This window comes from Humulus lupulus, chromosome 8, assembly GCF_963169125.1.
Source record: "Humulus lupulus chromosome 8, drHumLupu1.1, whole genome shotgun sequence".
Lineage (NCBI taxonomy): Eukaryota > Viridiplantae > Streptophyta > Magnoliopsida > Rosales > Cannabaceae > Humulus > Humulus lupulus.
In genome coordinates this window covers 44,536,548-44,556,722 of record NC_084800.1, presented here as the reverse complement: position 1 = coordinate 44,556,722, position 20,175 = coordinate 44,536,548, and the positions used below count along the sequence as shown (strand labels likewise).

Below are 20,175 nucleotides of genomic sequence, written 5' to 3'. Positions count from 1 at the left end.
GGTAACGCTCTAATCATTAAATTCACCCCAAGACTCACCCCGAGCCCCGAACTTATACCTGTTATGACTAGACCAAACTCTCGCATCTCACGATCGTCTCATGTCGACTAGCTCGAACCAATCCACCTTATAATGTGGCTATATTAATTAATCACAATCATGCACCCAAATTATGCAATTACGCCCACAACGGCCAAATTACCAGAATACCCTCACAATAATAAATTCTCCCATATGCATGCATCCACCATCATATAATAATATAATTCACGTAAACATGCATATAATCATTAAATACTATAATAAATCAATTATGGCCCTCCCGGCCTCCTAATCAAGGTCTTAAACCTTATTAGAAAATTTGGGGCATTACAGCAACCGTCTCATAATCCTCTAATGTCCTCTTTTTTTACAAGATTTCTTTCAAAAACTTCACATAGCTGGGCATCTGTTCTAATGCTTCTGCGAATGGTATACTAATATGTAGCTTCTTGAACACCTCTAAAAACTTTGCAAACTGCTTATCCAGATTATGCTTGCGAAGCCTTTGAGGATATGGAATTCTAACATGATGGTCAATGCTCACTGGTGGTACCACTTCTTTCTTGTTAAGGTCTTCAGTAACCTTTTCTTCATTAGACTTCTCTTTCTTTGGAAGGTCTTCAGTAACCTCCTCTTGTGCTGGACTAGTGACATGTTGATCCTCTATCTTTTTGCCCTTGTTTTCTACTGTAAACCCCTCATACTTAGTCCCACCCCTCAAGGATATTGCATTACACTGCTCTTTAGGATTAATTTCTGTAGTGTTAGGCAACTTTCCTTGAGCTCTGTTATTAAGCATGTTGGCCAACTGACCCACTTATGTCTCAAGGTTTCAAATAGAGGATCTGGTCTCAGTCATGAATTGAGTTTGAGTATTAGTGAGACTCAACAAAGCTGCTTGCAATTCATTGGGCTTTTCTGGTTGCTCCTGTGGCCTTGGCTGGTGTGACAATGAGGCTTGATTAATAGGCTGTTGTGACATATTCTGCTGGTATTGGCCTTGAAACTATGATTGTTGGCCCTGATTGTTTCTCCATGAGAAATTTGGGTGATTTCTCCACCCAGGATTGTAAGTGTTGGAGAATGGGTTGTGATATGGCCTCTGAAAATTACCAATTGCCTGTACCTGAGCCTGACCAACTAGCATATTACCATACATGTTGGCCACTGTACACCGTTCATACAAATGAGGTGTAATGACCCACTAATCTAGACTCTTGGACCATTATCGAACTATACATACAAATTCTTACTAAAACATACATTTGCGAAAATACCATAATTTATTATAAACTTGTAGAAACAAAGGTTACTTTCATAAAAATAAGTAGGATATGGGTACCCATTGTCTTTAAAACAAAAATAACTTAAAGTGAAAAGAGAGTTACATAGAAAATGCGGAAAATACATGTAAAACCATAAAAAGTAAAATGAGACTACATCCTCGAATCGAATAACGCTCGGCCCCTTGACTCCATTCACCATCGATACACATCCTCTAAGCGTCACGAATCTTACCGCCTCTAAAGCTATTTTCCTGCACATAAAACAAAAAGGAATGAGCCTAATGCCCAGCAAGGAAAATCTAACACATAGTCATAAACATAAATTTCATGATAAACGTAAAGACATATCATAACACTTAATACATACACTTATTATAATGGCCATTATTACTTGGGGTCCCATAGACTAAACAAGCTTATGCCCATGAGATTAGTGGGGTCCTACTAGCTAAGTAGGCATATGCCCATAATCTTTTTGGGGTCTTGTTAGTCAAATAGGGCATAAGCCCAAGCCTACAAACATACATATTCATAACACATTTAATAACATAAAGCATAAGATAACATAAGCATATAACATATTGATTCTAGCCTATTTTCCTTACCAAAGTTACCGGGATATGTGGACTGAGTTGGGACTTTTTGGAACACTCCTAATAACCATTAAAAAGAGTGAGTCTAAAGAAGAAAAGAGATGAAATGAAAGGGATGGAAAGACTAAACCATTGAAAAACATACTTACCGAAACTTATGTGCTTAAGAACTTGGATTCCCTAACCAAAATAAGAATGAGGTTAGGGGACTGAGTAGAAGGTTATGAAAGAGGAAATAACATAAAGCAAATGAACTAAAGTTTTGGTTTACCTCAAAGACTTGAAAGACCAATCTATACCACAACCGAAATACTATAGAACCTCACTTCCCAAAGTGTTTGATAAGCTTATGATGTTTAAGCTTATGATTTCCCAAACCAGGTGTTTACACTCTCACACTCACTTAGCACTAGCAGCTTCTGAACTTAGAGCAAAAGGTGATTAATGGCTGGGTACTAGGTCCTATTTATAGAGTTTGGGAATGAAAGTATCTTGATTTTACTTGAATAAAAATAATGGCTTTTTAGGTGAAAATCATTTGAATAATCGTTCAGCAGAGGCTGAAGACTCGTTCAAAAGATGCTGGACTTTTGAAGAAGTTGGAATGGCTGAAAGGAAAAGAATTCAAAAATGTTTAAATTCATGTTGGAGGAGGCGATATATCGCCCCCTGTAGGCGATATATCGCCTGGGCCAGTATGCCCGAGGCGACCGTGCATCGTCTCGTGTTTTCCGTATCTACGTGCTGCGATATATCGCCCCCTATAGCTGCGATATATCGGCACACGCTGAATATTTAAACACGAAATTTCACATTTTTAGCTAAGTTTGAATGGAGTAAACAGCCTTGACTAAGCCTTCAACGTATTCAAAGCTGCTGACTGACCCTATAACATTCAAACTTTACCCTTATTTAATTTAATCCTCAAAAATACTTAATCCTTAATTACCCATTCATAACATGTGCTTAAAATCCTATTGGTTGATATCTAAACCTTATAGTATAATAAATATAATCCTTAATTATCAGTCATATAATCAAACCTTAGGTTATACTTAATATTCTTAAACTATAGGTTAAACTTAGAAAATCTATAAGTACTACTATGAGTGTCCAAATAATTCCCGGTCTGAACCAAAAATCCACAGTAACAAAGATAATACTAAACATACTATAATACTACTAAATAATTAGTTAAGTAAAGTTCTTGGACTCTACATGAGGCCCTCCACATAATTCACACCTTGATTGCATCTGTATAGTCTGGGCTTGAGCTGAGATCTTGTTTTGTTGCAACTGCTTTGTCAATGAAGCAACCTGAGCAGTTAAAGCAGAAATAACATCTAATTCATTAACCCAGCTACTTTTCTCTGTGAGGTGTCTCGTTTAGCAGGCCACTAATAATTGTTCATAGCCATCTCCTCTAACAATTCATAGACCTCATCAGCCCCTTTACTCATGAAAACACCACCTGCTGCTGCATCTATTATCGTGCGAGTAGTACCGCACAACCCATTATAGAAATTGTGGACTAACATCCACTTCTTAATACCGTGATGAGGGCATTTCCTGAGCAGGTCTTTGAATCTTTCCCAAGCATCGTACAATGACTCTCCCTCATTCTGATAGAAGTTATTGATTTCCCCCCTCAACTTGGCAGCTTTTGCAGGAGGAAATAACTTGGAGAGAAACTTCTGAGCTAGTTCCTCCCATGTATTAATTGAGTTGTCCTGTAGAGAAATAAGCCAACTTTTTGCCCTGTCCCTTAGTGAGAAAGGGAACAGTCTCAATCTTATTGCATCATCGCTCACCCCATTAAACTTGAACGTTGCACATGGCTCAAGGAAGTTCACTATGTGCAAGTTAGGATCCTCATTGGGGAGACCACCAAACTGGACAGAAGTCTGGACCATTTGTATCATCGCCGACTTAATCTCAAAGTTATTGGTAGTAACAGTCAGCGGTCTAATGCACGGATGCATTACTGTGACAACAGGAAGCACATAATCTCTTAATGCTCACACATTTTGATCCTGACGATGTGATTTTGACCATCATTGTTGTTAGCCCCGTCTCTTTGGTTGGCAGCCATTGATGCTTCTAACCTCTTATTCCTTCTGTTTTGTCTGCAAGATCTTTTAATTTCAGGATTAATAGGCAAAAGGTTTGTAGACCCTTCATGTCGCATACAAAAGATTCACCTAAAATAGCAAAGTGTGACAACTTAGATTAGTACAAATAAATAAAAACAGCCAACTTAGAATAAAAATTAACTATTTTGATATTAATAGAATATCAATTCCCCAGCAATGGCGCCAAAAACTTGTTGTGATTTTTCTGCTGCGCAAGTATACGCAATCAAATAAACAAGTAATAGTAGTGGAAGTACAGTATCGTTCCGTCAGGGAATTGATCCACTAATTACCAAAAGCAAACTTTTATTTCTATTTGACTAATGAAAATCGAATGACAAATTAACAACTAACAATAAACTAGAAAAGCAAAGTTTAATTAACGAAATTTAGTATAAGAGAAATATTAGAGCATTTTAATTTCATCAACCTTCAATTCTATTCAAACAATAATACCACTAATATGATTCTTAAACCTATGATTATAGCAGGTTTACTATTGACAATTCTATTCTTTCTCAAGATATAAAATATTCAGTTTACCTGTGAATTCTCTACATGTCTGTGATAAATTCTACACATAAACCACATTAAGAACTAAAACCTAATTGCTACACAAACCAATTTGATACTTTTGTTCTAAATTGAAATCTATGTCTATTGCCTAAAGCTATTCCAATTCTCACTTTCAGATATTGAATTAAAACCAATAATCATGCAAAAGATGCCTAATCAATTACAAGCATTAAACTTAAGAACAATAGATAAACATAAATTCAAAGAATCATAGAAATTGCATTAAAGATGAATAGAATATCCAGTGACTACATTAAAATACTCTAAATAAAAATTTAGTTCATAATATTAAACATCATTGCATAATCTAAAATTCAAAAGCATAAAGAAATGAAAATAAAACTAATGAATTCTTCTCTGTTTCTCTCCTCTGCCAACCAGAACTCCCCCAATCTATATCTCCAATCCTCCTTTATTTCCACCAAAACAAAACCTACGAAATTCCATGAAGATATCCAAAAATACCCTTGTGCCGATATATCGCCTCCAATGTTGCGATATATCACATGCCAAATAATCTCGATGAAAACACATAATATCTGTTGTCGTTTCTGTATCAGCCAAAGTCCATATTCCTCATGTAGCGATATATCGCTCAAGACAGGCGATATATCGCCTGTGCCAGATTTCCGAATATTAACCAATTTTGACTAATTCAACAGATATTTAATTTTAAAACCCTGAATTCTCATACTAATTAGAATTATAACGACACACTGCACAAGTTCACCAAACAGATCAAATACATAATTTCACTTGAGAAAAACAACCAAATCAAACCGTAAAAGGTATGAATAAGCGTATATTTTGTACGCTTATCAGCAAGCGAGCAGAGACGTAGGGATGAAGATCTGAGGGATGTACTCAGTGACCGAAGGGAAAGACATGACAAGTATTTCCCCCGGCACCAGCCACTCCTACAATACCAAATGTTGTTCAGGCTCAGATAGATGCCCTGAACCAAGCCTTGCAGCAGCTGGTCGGGAATAAAATGTCCCACATAGAGTATGATCGGAGAAATGGCACCCTATTCGTTAACAGAATTGTTGTGGCAGAAATCCTAAGCAAATTAAAAATGTCAGTTCTGCCTAACTTCACTAAAAGAAAAGATCTGGTATCTCACGTAAACAAATTAAGATACAAAGGGACATCCAGAAGGTGTCCAAAGATGCTCGGTGCAGGATTTTTCCTGCTACTTTGTCTGACTTTGCTCAGGAGTGGTACTTATTAGTTACTTATCTGATTCAACTTATTACTGTTTGTCTTCAGTGGCGAGCCCTATCTAGTCTACAGGAACCCTAAACCTTGGCACGCACTGATACCAAGTTATAACATCCTGGTTACTCCAAGACCGTTACTGTGAATTTTAAACAATGCTTAACTCACTAAACGAGTCATTTGGTTATAAACGTGCATCTAGGTGTTATTAATAGGCTAAGGTGAAAAATCTCGATTCAAAAGGAATGGATATATTTTATTTAAAACATAAAACTGTACATGGGCCCATAAAAATGTTTACAAGTTATTTACAATCCAAAATGGTAATTATAGTGTAAAAATTACAACCCGCCGACCTAAGCGGCAAAAATAGGGTTAACCCCTAGTTCCTCTGAGAAACACATTTGCTGTGGCGGTCAAGCGGCCGCATATGTACACATCGCTACCTAAGCTCTCCACTCAAGGCTAGGTGAGCTTTTCTTTCCCTTTACCTACACCACATAGCACCTGTGAACCAAGGCTCAGCAAGAAAACTTATTACTGCATGTACACAATATCAATAAATGATTCGGATAATCATACTAGGGCTTGCAGCCCAATCAGATAAATGAATATCACTTTAAGATTCTAGTAACCATGTTGGGGCTTATAGCCCAATTGGATAAGTGACTATTAAGTCATACTCTGAATAGATGACTAATAAGTCTATCTATAGGGCTCTGCACCCTAATCAGATAAGTGACTATTGAGTTACACACTGTGCAGGTGACTCAATAAGTGAACCTCTAAGGATATGTTCCCTGTATAGATGACTAATAAGTCAACCTCTAGGGTTCTACTCCTTAAATAGATGGCTAATAAGTCCATCTCTGGGGATTTGCTCCCTAAGCCATGTGACATGTCGGTCACCTTAGCCTTTTGGCTCTGACTCTAAGTAACTAGCCTTTAGACTAGACAAGTGCTTCTGTTTTCATCGAACTTAAGGTCGGTCAAGCATTTCATGCTTATGATGACAATGCTTATGTCGATTAGATCTAATCTTTTCAGCTTGCGTTAAACATGCTAATACCATTCTTGACTCATAAGCCAATACCATATGACCAGTGCTCAGTACTACTGCTGAACTTGACCAATAAGTCACGGCTTCACAATCAATACCGACACCATTGCTGTTGTTGAATAATAAGTCAGTACCACTCACAAGTAAGCAAGATTGCTAAGTATTTAATGTGCAATCAATGTCCACATATAGAGCACTCAACATGCCCCATCAATAACCATGCATGTCACATACTGGGTGCAGTTTTCTTACCTCTGGTTTGAGCGTGAAATATTAAAAGAACGACCCTTGAGAACGATCGATCCTTTGATCCCTTAGCATTTACCTAGTCATAACCAAATATGGAATTCCATTAATAAAATAAATGATAAAAGGTTCATGATCTAAAACCCCGCTCCCGGGACAACTCCCGAGCTCCGGGACTTCCAATCCACCCAAATGGGGTAGTGGAACCATCCCCCGAGCCCCCAAAGTCCTCCCAAACCCCAAAATTGGGTCTTGCTGAAAGTGACCTAGCGCTGGGGCGCTCCTGGGTAGCGCTGAGGCACTGCCCCAAGTCAGAGAAAACTCCATTCTCTCATCTGCCTAGCGCTGGGGCGCCACTGACAGACCAGAAAAATTCTGGTTTTTCTCCCTGCGATTTCCCTTGAATACCAAGCTTCAAAACCAATCCAAAAACCATCCAAACTTGTAATTTAATCCCAAAAATTCATCTACACCTTAACCTCATCAAAACCCAAACAAACTTTCCCAAAAACCTCATTGATTTCCCACAACTAGCATCAAATTATAAATTATGTAAAAGCTGAAGAAAAAAAAAACAGAGGAAAACTTAAAATCAAAGCTTGGAGAATCATTACCTCAAGAACTCAAGAGCTTCCTAGCAATCCCCAGAGAAATTCCCTAGCTTAAACTTCTCAAATCCTAGCTTTCCACCAAAGAAATTCAAAGAAAAGAGAGGGAGAGAGATGATCGAGTGAGTGAAGGAACCAACCCCTGTTTTTGCCTTAATCTTCTACAGCTTTCTGATTTTAAATATAACCCATGTTCAAAAGACCAAAATGCCCCTAGGTCAATCTAATTTCCTTAACAGCCCCCAAGGGAAAAATCGTCCTTTCCCGACTATCTTGTTAATTATAATTAACGTCCTCCAATTCTCGCTATTCACAATATTCTCAAATGCTAATAAATCATATCCCATTACCCTTTAATTCCCGGTAATGTACTAATCATCAAATTACCCCGAGCCTGAAAATAACCCCGTTATAACCAAACCGCTAACTTGCATTCAAGGGTCGTCTCATGCCAAATAGTTCGAACAAATCCACATTATAATGTGGCCTCATCATAAATCACCAACATGCATGAAAATATACAAATATGCCCTCAACGGACCAAATTACCAAAATGCCCTTATAATGAAAAGTGGACCCACATGCATGTATTTATCATCATATAATAATATAATTAACATAATCATGCATATAATCATTTAATGACATAATAAATCAATTATGGCCCTCCCGGCCTCCTAATCCAGGCAATAAACCTCATTAAGGATTTTGGAGCATTACAAGGGTTCACTAAGTTTCACATGCTCCAAAGTGGAATACAAAATCGTGTATAAAAGCACGTGTTCTCTCTTAATACAAACTATTGTGTATCTCTCAAATGAATCCCACGAGTCATATTTATAGGCTCTAGGATGTACATATGGGCCTATGGGCCGTCTTATGCTTGTGCTACAAGCATATTTAAATAATAACAAAAATAATAATATTTACATATGAAGAAAGTCAAATATCCTAGAAATATCTAACTCATAACCATATTTGAATTCTGGCTTCGTCCTACGAGCAAATCTGGTCGCATATTTCAACACATCAGCTTCCTTGTTACTCATCATGTCCCTCGCGCCTATCGGGCAGCTTAATTTCCTGGTCGTTGGTCGACCGGAATTTCATCAATAAACAGTCACGTGTTGCTCACATGCGCCTTGATCGTGCCATGTCATCAAGCAAATATTTTTGGGTAAACAGGTTGCATCACAGTGGTTGCTAAAGGTAAAAGGGGAGGGTTAATACATCAGTGGATGGCATATGTTGAAGTTACATTATTGTCTTTCTCTATTTCCCATATAGATGTAGCAGTTAAGGTAGAGAAGGGTCATTGTTGGAGATTTTCAGGTTTCTATGGGTGTCCTATAGCTTCTCAACGCATTCATTCTTGGGATCTCTTATAGAAACTTTGTTTTGTTGATTCGATTCCATGGATTTGTGGCGGTGATTTCAATGAAATCTTATCTCATTTCGAGAAATCAAGAGGTTCGGCTGGAATTAGTGAAGGATTATGATTGTGAGATTCTGTATCACCCAGGGAAAGCCAACGTGGTAGCTGATGCTTTAAGCCGGAAGGGTCTGGGACAGATTCATGGTGTTAGGCTGATAGCCAGAGAGTTAGCTGATGATATGACCAGAGCTGGTATAGAGTTGCTGGTGGGCCAGTTGGCCAATGTTACGCTACAGTCTACGCTGCTAGAGAGGATTAAAGAGGGTTAGTTGAGTGATCCACATCTGATCAAGATTAGAGAGGATGTCTTGGCTGGAGCATCCAAGGATTATACAGTGTCTGATTTGGGGTTATTGAGATACAAGGGACGGATATGTGTTCCGTTAGACACTGCGTTGAGGCGGGAGATTCTGGACGAATCTCATACTACACCTTACTCTTTGCATCCAGGCACCACGAAGATGTACCAGGATGTAAGATCATTGTACTGGTGGCCAGGGATGAAGAGAGATGTAGTGGAATATGTGACTAAGTGCTTGACATGTCAGCAGGTCAAGGCTGAGCATCAGAGGCCGGCAGGGTTACTGCAGCCTCTGGATATCCCAGAGTGGAAATGGGAAGACATCACAATGGACTTTGTGGTGGGCTTGCCCAGGACAGTTGGTCAGCACGATTCCATTTGGGTGATAGTGGATCGCTATACCAAGTCAGCTCACTTTCTACCAGTGAGGACTACTTATACTGTTGACCAGCATGCAGATCTCTATGTGAGAGAGATCGTGCTCCTCCATGGAGCTCCTAGGTCGATCGTGTCGGATCGGGACCCTACGTTTACTTCCAAGTTTTGGAAGAGTTTACAGACAGCCATGGGTACACGACTGAAGTTCAGTACAGCTTATCATCCTCAGACAGATGGGCAGTCTGAGAGGACGATCCAGATATTGGAAGACATGCTGCGGGCATGTGTGCTGGACTTTGGTGGATCATGGAGTAAGTATCTGCCTTTGATAGAGTTCTCCTATAATAACAGTTACCAGTCTACCATTGGTGTTGCACCTTATGAGATGCTATATGGTAGGAAGTGTAGGTCTCCCATTCATTGGGATGAGACAGGTGAAAGGAGATACTTAGGTCCTGAGGCGGTTCAGAGGACCAGTGAGGCTATTGATAAGATTAGAGCTCGGATGCTTACTTCTCAGAGTAGACAGAAGAGCTATGCAGATCCCAAACGCAGGAACATGGAGTTCCAGGTGGGAGACTATGTCTTCCTTAGAGTCTCGCCATGGAAAGGGGTGAGAAGGTTTGGGAAGAAAGGCAAGCTGAGTCCCAGGTTTGTAGGTCCATTTGAGATCCTGGAGAGGATTGGTCAAGTGGCCTACAGGCTAGCTTTGCCTCCGGCGTTGTCAGCTGTGCATAATGTATTCCATGTATCCGCTCTTCGGAGGTATGTATCTGATGAGAGTCATGTTTTGAGTTATGAGGATCTGGAGCTTGAGCCAGATCTCTCCTTTGAGGAGCAGCCTGTTCAGATACTTGATCAGAAGGATAAAGTCCTCAGGAATAAGACAATACCTTTGGTTAAGGTGTTGTGGAGGAACAACAAGGTCGAGGAGGCGACCTGGGAGCTGGAGTCTGATATGCAGAGTCAGTATCCCGAGCTGTTCAGGTAAATTTCGAGGACGAAATTTCTGTAAGGAGGGGATAGTTGTAATGCCCCGGATTCCATATTATGGTTAATGGCTGGATTAGTAGGCCGGGAGGGCCATAACTGCTTAATTATGCCATTTAAATGTGTTTATGCATGTTTATGAGAATTATATTATCATATGATGTTAAATGCATGCATGTGAGTCCACATGTGTTTACAGGGGTATTCTGGTAATTTGGCCCGTTGAGGGTATAATTGAATACTTGTTTGTATGATAATGATATATTGTGAGACCACATTATAACGTGGATTGGTTCGAGTATTTCGACATGAAACGATCTTTGAACATGATTTATCGGTTTGGTCATAATAGGTTTGAGCTCGGGGCTCGGGGTGAGTCTCGGGGTGATATTAAAGGTTATAGCGTTACCGGGGATTTTAGGGTAACGGGTTATGAAATATTGGTGGTTGAGGATATTGAGATTAGCGGGAATTGGGAAGCGTTAATTGTGATTAACGGGTTAAGCTAGAAGTACCAATTTTGCCCTTGGGTTGGTTTAAGAGGCTTGAAATGGTATAAGGGCATTTTGGTCATTTTAGGGGTGGATATACTTGTTTTAAATAGCTGAAGGTTGTAGAACAAAACAGAGTAAAACAGGGGTTAGTTTCTTTTCTCTTCCCGTACAAATTCCTCCATTTCCTTCTTTGGCGTTTTGAGCTCTAGGTGTGGATTCAACCAAGGGGAAAACTTGAGGGCTGGATTGGAGACTTGTGTTAGCTTGTGTGGAAGGTTCAAGACAAGTTTCAAGGTGAGTTTTGCCATTAATCACAGCTGGTACTCTGTTTTTGTTTATAGTTTTCAAATCATGTTCTTGATGTGGGAAGTATGAATCAAAGGAGGTTTTTGGTGTTAGTTGATTGGGGTTTGGTGTGAGTGAGATAAGGATGTTGTAAGGGGGTTTAATTACATGTTTGGAGGAGGTTTTATGATGGTTTGAGAGGCTGGCTTGAGAGAAAAACGCACAGGGGGAAAATCTGGTTCGTGCGTGGGCTAGTTGCTAAACTGGGCTGGGTGCCGCGGCACAGCTTTTGTGTGCCGCGGCCCATGCGCGTCTGGCAGATGGGGCCTGGGGGTGTGCCGCGACACGGCTTTTGGGGGCCGCGGCCCATAAGGCCAAATTTGCTAGAAAGAGGTTTTTAGCTTAGGGATTCAAACCATAGGCCTCGGGGTTGGACCTAGTACCCGGTTGGGTAGTATTTGAGGTCTCGGGGGCTAGGATTTGGTTTGGGAACCCTCGGTTATCATTTTTATTGATAAATTCTATAATTTGGTTATGACCAGGTGACCGTCAAGGATTTTAAAGGTTGATCGTTCTCAGGGGTCGTTCATATTATAATTCTCACTCGAACCAGAGGTAAGAAAATGGTGTTTGAATACAGTTGCACCCTGTATAGGTATATGACATGCATGGTTTGATACTTGAGGCATGTTGGTTGATATATGTGGACATGGATTGCATATTAAATGCTGTTGAACGTTGTTTACCTGTTTGGGACACTGACTAGTCAGGGACCGACTCTAAAGTCGAGAATCATGCATTGAATGGCTCTATAGCATTAATGCCAGACCGACCCTAGGGTCGAGAAACTTACAAGCGCTTGCCTGGTCTACGACCAGATGATTATAGCCAAGGTATATGACCCCGGTGACTGTTTGTCACAAGGCTAAGGGACGTTGTCCATAGTTTCGACTCTAGAGTCGTGAGGAAGGTTATGTTGGTGACCAATCACCATGCACCTGTCCTGAACAAGCTTATGAAAGAATCACCTATCAGTTAAGCCCTGGTGACCCTATCGTCACATGGCTAGAGGGAGCGATGCTCATTACTGTGACTTTTGGCTATTGTCACCTATTTGTGGGACTGATAGTCCTGAATGGTTATTATGATCGTTGTTGATATTATATCATGTTTTATTATGTCTTCTTGCTGGGCCTTGGCTCATGGGTGCTATGTGGTGCAGGTAAAGGGAAGGAAAAGCTTGGCCAGCCTTGAGTGGAGAGCTTGGGCGATGTAATGTACATACAGGACCGCTTGACTGCCACGGTCAAGGAGTTCTCAGAGGGACTAGGGGTTTACCCTAATTTTTGCCGCTTAGGCCGGCGGGGATTGTATATTTGGAACTGTAGCAACTCTTTTGTATTACGAACATCTTGTAAATATTTTAAAAGGCTCATGAGCAGTTTATTTACTTAATGAAAAGTGCCATTTCCTTTTTACTGGTTTTACACCTTAACCTGTTAATGACACTTAGATCACGTTTTTAACCAAATGACTCGGGTAGCGGGTCAAATTTCCAGTTCACCGTTCACCATAACTGTTCTGGGGTAACCAGGGCGTTACATTTTTGGTAGCACTCAAGGTTGTTATGGGAAGAAAATCAAATGGCGATCTAGGTTCCACTTTGTAGCGTTCTGGAATTTTACTTAGTTAGCTAGCTAGTAATTGTTGTAGTATTTTTTTAAATTTCGTGGATTTTGGTTCAAACCGGGACTTAGTTGGAAACTCCTAGCAATAGTTATGGATTTTATAAGTTTAACCTATAGTTTAAGAATATTAACTATAACATAAGGTTTGATTAATATTGCTGGTTATAAATATGATAATTATTATAACCTAAGGTTTAGATAGAGCCAATAGGATTATGACACTTGTCATAAGCATGATTATAAAGGAATGATTATTTTAATGATAAAATAAGGGAATATAAGACTTAGTCTTCACCAGAAACTGTTAGGGTCGTAGTTTGACTCAGTCAAAGTAGTTATCCAACCTTAATTATGATGAAAAAGTGCAATTACGTGTTTAAAATAATCACATATGCCGATATATCGCAGCATTGGAGTCAGATATATTGCCTGACGCTGAATACGGAAAACACGTTGACGTTGCACGATCGTACGAACGGAGGCTCGGAACTAGGGGCAGCCGATATATCGCCCATATTTATGTATATATTTTTTTAATTTTTAAAAAACCACCTTTGACTCCTTAGACCTAACTCTGTTAGTTTTGACCGAGTCTTCAGCCTCTAATTGATGAATATTCAATTATCCTAAACTAAATTCATTATTTTTATTCAAATCAAAATGGGGTTAGTTTCACTCCTTACCTCTATAAATAGGACCTAGTACCCAGCCCTTTCACTTACTCTTTAGCTATGATCAGACTCCAAGGTGCTAGTGAGACCATAAGAGTGAGACACTTGGGTTGGGAAAGAAAAAGCTTTACCATTCTCAAGCTTTATGAAACACTTGAGAAGTAAGGATTAGAGTATTTCGACATTGGAGTTAGGCCAATCCATAAGGTCAACAAATGTACCCTTATTCTTAAGTTTAATTCTGTTTGATTCTTTAGTCTTCATTCAGGTTCTAACTTTTGTTATGGTTTATGGTTAGGTTTTTAAGTTCTTTGAACTTAAGGTGTGTCTTCGGTAAGTTTTCTCTTGGTGGTTTAGTTATATTATTTTCATCTCTTTCCTTTAGAAATACTCACTATTCTATTGCTGGTTTTAGGAGTGTTCCAAGTCCCGCATCTGTTCTCAATTATCCCGGTGTTGGTAAGGAAAATTAGATAGTTTAGTATTATGATCTAGTTTATGTAAGGTATGATATAGTTTATGTTTGTATGACCTAACATTTCAGGTACAATAAAGGGGTAAGTGTGTCTGGACCTAAGGTGTCCAATGATGTATGACAGACTATGTCCGGTAGGCTCGGTTGCCAAAACTTTATGACGGACCTATGTCCGGTGTATGACAGACTTTTATCCGGGGCTTAATTGTCACCCTTGTATAAACACTTATCTTTTTATTATATCTGACTTATTGTTTTAGTTATGATTATGGTATATGACCTATAGTTATGATTTATGACCTATGACATATGACTTAGAGTATGACCTATGATCTATGACTTAGATTTATGATTTAGAATTATGACTTAAGATATGATATGATCTAGATGTTTGTGTTTGTATGACTCATGTGAATTTATGTTATGTTGATTATATGACTAACCCTTTTGTTTGTATTTTCCTTACTGGGCTTAGAAGCTCACTCCTTATGATGTTGTTATTTCAGGAAATTAAGGATACTAAGGTCGATGGCGAGTGGGACCTAAGAGCTTCGTGATGTATTTGTTGGGGACCATATAGTCGAGCAAGATCAAGCGGGCCAAATTATTTATTTATTTATTTATTTTTAAGTTTATTTTAAAGTTTTATTTGAATGTTGCTCATTTTTATGTTAAAGACAAGTATTTTATTTTTATAAAACCATGGATCCGTATAATTATTTTTAAGATTTTGTTAAATAAAAGAGCAATATTTACGCTTATGACCCAACGCTGTGTTCTCGGTAATCTATGAGAAATTAGAGCGTTACACACTTTGAATAAGCTTGGATGGAAGATAATGGGTGTGAGAAGTTGATTAGAGATGCTTGGATGGGGTGTGAAGTTCAGAACTCAGCAGTTAATTTATGGCATGAGTTAAGACATTGTAGCTCTCGTTTATTAGTGTGGAACTCCCAAAAGAAGCTGGATAATAATAAGAAGATGAACTGGCTGCAATCCCGCATTGATTATCTTTTCGCTTCTAATAACTTAGCTGATTGGTGTGAAGCTAGGCGTTTAGAAAATGAACTTAATACGGTGCTTGAAAAGAAAGAAGTTTATTGGAGACAAAGAAGTTAGGCTATTTGGTTGGCAAAAGGAGATCGCAATACACGATTTTTTCATCAAAAGGCTACTCAATAGAGGAAAGAAAACATGATTCAGGGGCTGTTAGATTCTAACTTGGCTTGGAAAATGCATGTTTCAGATTTGGAGGACATTACTAGTGATTATTTTGCACTTTATTCACTTCTAGTCGCTCGTCTCAAAAGGAGCTGCAACAATTCCTTGAGTTAGTCCCTTACAAAATGAGCGGAGAGGTGAATGAAATATTGTTGGATGATTTTATGAAGGAAGACGTCCGAAGAGCGATTTTTGATATTGGGTCTTCAAAGACTTTGGGGTTAGATGGAATTTCTGGGTTGTTTTTTCAAAAAATTCTGGCATATTGTGAGGCATGATGTTACAAAGGTGTGTCTTTCATTGTTGAATGGGAATGATGATTTGGGAAGACTAAACGATACCCTCATTTGTCTCATCCCCAAAATTGCCCAGCTCACTAGAGTTTCAGAGTTCCGTCCCATTAGCCTTTGTAATGTGGTTTATAAAGCTATATCTAAGTGTCTAGCTAACCGAATGAAAAAGAGCTTGCACTTAGTGATTTTCGAAGAACAAAGTGCATTTGCGGGAATCTTATGAAACCAATAATGATATCCAAGATAATATCATTATTGGTTTTAAGGCTATTCATAGTATGAAAAAGGCTTGTTTTGGGAATGGAAAAAAGCTAGCTCTCAAATTAGACATGTCCAAATCTTATGACCGAGTTGAATTGGATTTTTTGTCTACTATGATGATAGACTCGGTGTAGCGTCTCAAATTTGCTAATAAGGCTTGGTGTCTTGATTAGTGGGCCAAGATGATATAATTGAGTTTCTATGTATTAATATGATTTAATTGTGATTATGTGAATTATATGAGTTACATTGTGATATGACTAGTTATGCATGTTTATGTGTATTAAATATGCATGTGAACTCGCTTTTGTTAAAGATGACATTTTTGTAATTTTGACCCGTTGAATGTATAATTGTAATTATACGTGTTATGTGATTAAGACCACATTATTATGTGGATATATTTACGACATTCGGCTTAAGTTGACCCTTTGGAGCAATTTGGCGGAAAAGTTACAATGAGGTCAAATACCCAGCTCGGGGTGAGTCAAGTTGTATTTTGGTAATTTGCATATGTTGGGAATTATTGGAGGAAGTATTAATATTTGAAGGATTAGTAAATTAATTGGGAATTTAGGGTGTTAATTGAGGTTTAGTGGAGTTTTGGGCAAATTGAGGAGAGATTTTGGGGTGTGGTAGAATTGTCTTTTGACCTATTTGGTAGAGGAGTTAACTGAGTTTAGGCAGTTCAAGTTTTGGCATTTGACACTCCCAAAATACAAAATAGGCCAAAAGACAATTCCACCCTCACCCCAAAATCTCTCTTCAATTTGCCCAAAACTCCACCAAACCTCAATTAATACCCTAAAGTCCCAATTAATTTACTAATACTTTATATATTAATATTTCCTCCAATAATGTTCCAATAATTCCCAATATATGAAAAATTACCAAAATACCCCTAGGCTCACCCTGAGATAGGTATTTGACTCCGTTGTGACTAAATCGCCAACTTTCTCACTAGGATCACCTCGTGCCCAATAACTCAAATATATTCACATAATAATGTGGTCTAAATCACGAAACATATATATTTACAAATATACGTACCCTCAACGGGTCAAAATTACGAAAATAACATTCTAATAAGAAAAGGACCCGCATGCATATTTAATATACTTAAACATGCAAACATAGTCATATCATAATATAACTCATATGATAATATACATACATCACATAAACACATAATTAATCTAATTATTACCTCCTGACTCCTAATCATGACACTAGGCCTTATAAAGAAATTTGAGACGTTCCAATGTTCACTGGCTGTGTTAAAGTGGTTAACACCCTTCATAGTATGAATAAATGCTAGAAAGATTTGGGAACAGTCATAGATGAGATTAAACATCATGCTAACTTTCACAATTGTATTTCTATTTTCCATTCGCATTCACATAGGAATAATAATACTGTAGCTGATTGTTTAGCTCATTACAGCTTAGATCATGGATTATGTTATGTTTGGAAACATAAGGGGCTGATTGGTTCGTGATTACAAAACTGAGTTTTATAAAATTGTGATTCTGAAATGAAAATCTTGTTGATCCCAAAAAAGGGTGTTTTAATATTTAAACTCGCAAGTGCACGAATCGTTTCGGAATATAATGTTCATGTAAGTACGAGGTCGAACCCATGGGTTGACTAACATCAAAAGAAACTATTTCAAACAAAGCAAGAATATTCTAACCTAGTTCCAAATATTTGATGAGATTTTGTTTTAGAAAAATAAAAGACAAGTAATAAAAATATTTAAGATTAAATAGAAAAATGGTTTTCAAATAAGATATGTAAAATAAGATTATTAAGATATTAGAATCCACAAAATGCAAGTTCAATAGTATTTATAAGTATATTGATTCCCAAGTTTAGATATAGTTGAAATAAATCACACTATATTTTTTTCAAAATACATTTTCTATTCAAGCACAAGTTACTTTAAAAAAGGTAGGATTTTTCTTCACTTATATAAGATATAATTTCTAAGCATTAGTTGTGTTACAACCTAATGAAACTACAAAAAATCAAAGAGATTATGTTTAGGCAAAATATGATACTTATGCTCTAAGAATTAGATGTGAACAATTTAATGAAAAACATTTAATCAAAGAATATCATATTTTTGCATAATGAAGAACTAAGTGTAATATGCTTTAACAATCAATAATAGATGAAAAATGCATATCTTTGATAGAAAAATCCATAAACAATGTTGCACAAATAGGAAATCAACATACAATAAAAAATACTATCTAGTTACATTTTGCTTCATCATCATCTTAATAACCTTTGAAAAAGATTAGAAGCTCATAACTAGATTGAAATAAAAATTACAAAATAACATACTTGACATGCTCTTCAAAAGATGAAAATGGTAGAGAAAATAGTGAAAAGAAGAGAGAAAAATATGAAGTGTGGAAGAGGTTGAAAAGATGAAGAAGAGCTCCCCAAATGGTCTTACAAGACTCTATTTATAGGCAAAATATGGAGATTAAATTAATCAAATTAAAATAAATAAATTGATTAATTTAATTGTGTTGGGAAGTGGTAGGATAAATAGAGTAAGTGTAAGAGTATTGGAAAGATGAAATGTTTGGTTGGGTAAAAGATTAGTGAAAAGTTAGGGTAAAAAAAATGAATTAGGAATGTTTATTTAGGTAAGAAAAATAGGGAAGAGTGAATTGATATTTGAGTGAAAAATATTGGGAATAAAAACATGATTTTTGGGTCTTATTTTTGTGGCTTTGGCAGGGTTGACTTGGGCTAGGCAGATGGTGCTTTGGTATGGTTGAGCTGAAGTGAGGACTTGCTGAAGTTGAGGAGCATGCGGCTGGGAAGCTTCAGATTGGGCCAGGGAGCAGGATGATGGGCCGTGGCAGCTGATGCTGAAGGAATGCTGGGCCGAAGCTGGCAAATTGGGCCACGGCTGGCAAGCAGCTGCTTGGGCGCTGGGCCTTCTTTGCTGAAGGAAGGAAGTGCACGGTTGAGGCGTGATGTGCTGAGTGTTGAGGAGAGCTGGGAGTCAAGGTGATGCTGCCACGTGGCTTGCTTGGTGCGTGAAGGGCTGGAGCTTCAGGGAGGCTGGGTGGTTGAACGTGGCTAGTGACTTCGGGCCTGGCTGGTGGTGGGCCGAATGGGTTACAAAAATGCCACATTTTTCTTCTCTTTTTCAGTTTTAATTCTTTTCAAGCACAAAAATGCAACATATTACCTACACAAAATAATATAAATTAAGTCATGATAAAATATTTTCAATTGTAAGATAAACCATATTAATTATTTGAAAATATTAATTACAACTTAATTTAATTTAACATTTAATTTCAATAAAACACACATTTTTTTACTTCTCTAAACACAACAACTTAAATAATTAACTACAACAAAATAACTATAAAAACACACAAAAATATATAAAATCAAAATAATCCTAATAAATTCAAAATTACTTAAAAACTTAATAAATCAATTAAAAACTCAAGAATTAAGCAACAATTAACACATAAAAAGTGGTAAAATAACTCTATTTTGTAGAGTTATCAAATCTGAATTTAGTTATTGAAAACATGTGTTCTGAAAATGTGTTTAGTTCACTGTCTGTAAATTGTTTTTGAATTTTAAAAAACTGAATTTGTGATTGGTAATAAATTTGAAAATATAACAGAAACAGAATATATATAATTTTATATATATAGGTTGTATTATATTAAATTTTGATTTTTTAAATAAACTTGATTAAGTAAAAATTAATAATATTGATAAATCAAAATTAAAATTTAATAATAGTACATTGATTATATTCATAATAATATTGCATGGTTACTAATTTTGGTTTTTTTATAAATTAAAGTTACATTTTTTTTCAATTATTTAAGTATTGTTGTTATAACTAAGCCACATTTGTCCAGTAATGTCATCT

The 20,175-nt window shown here is 37.4% G+C and overlaps 1 non-coding gene across 1 annotated transcript; it reads left to right on the top strand.

Moving 5' to 3' along the window:
• The first annotated feature begins 3,469 nt into the window (after positions 1-3,469).
• On the top strand, positions 3,470-3,576 carry LOC133799153 (small nucleolar RNA R71). Its single transcript, XR_009876350.1, has one exon. It is a non-coding gene; the product is annotated as a small nucleolar RNA R71 (small nucleolar RNA).
• Positions 3,577-20,175: the final 16,599 nt, after the last annotated feature.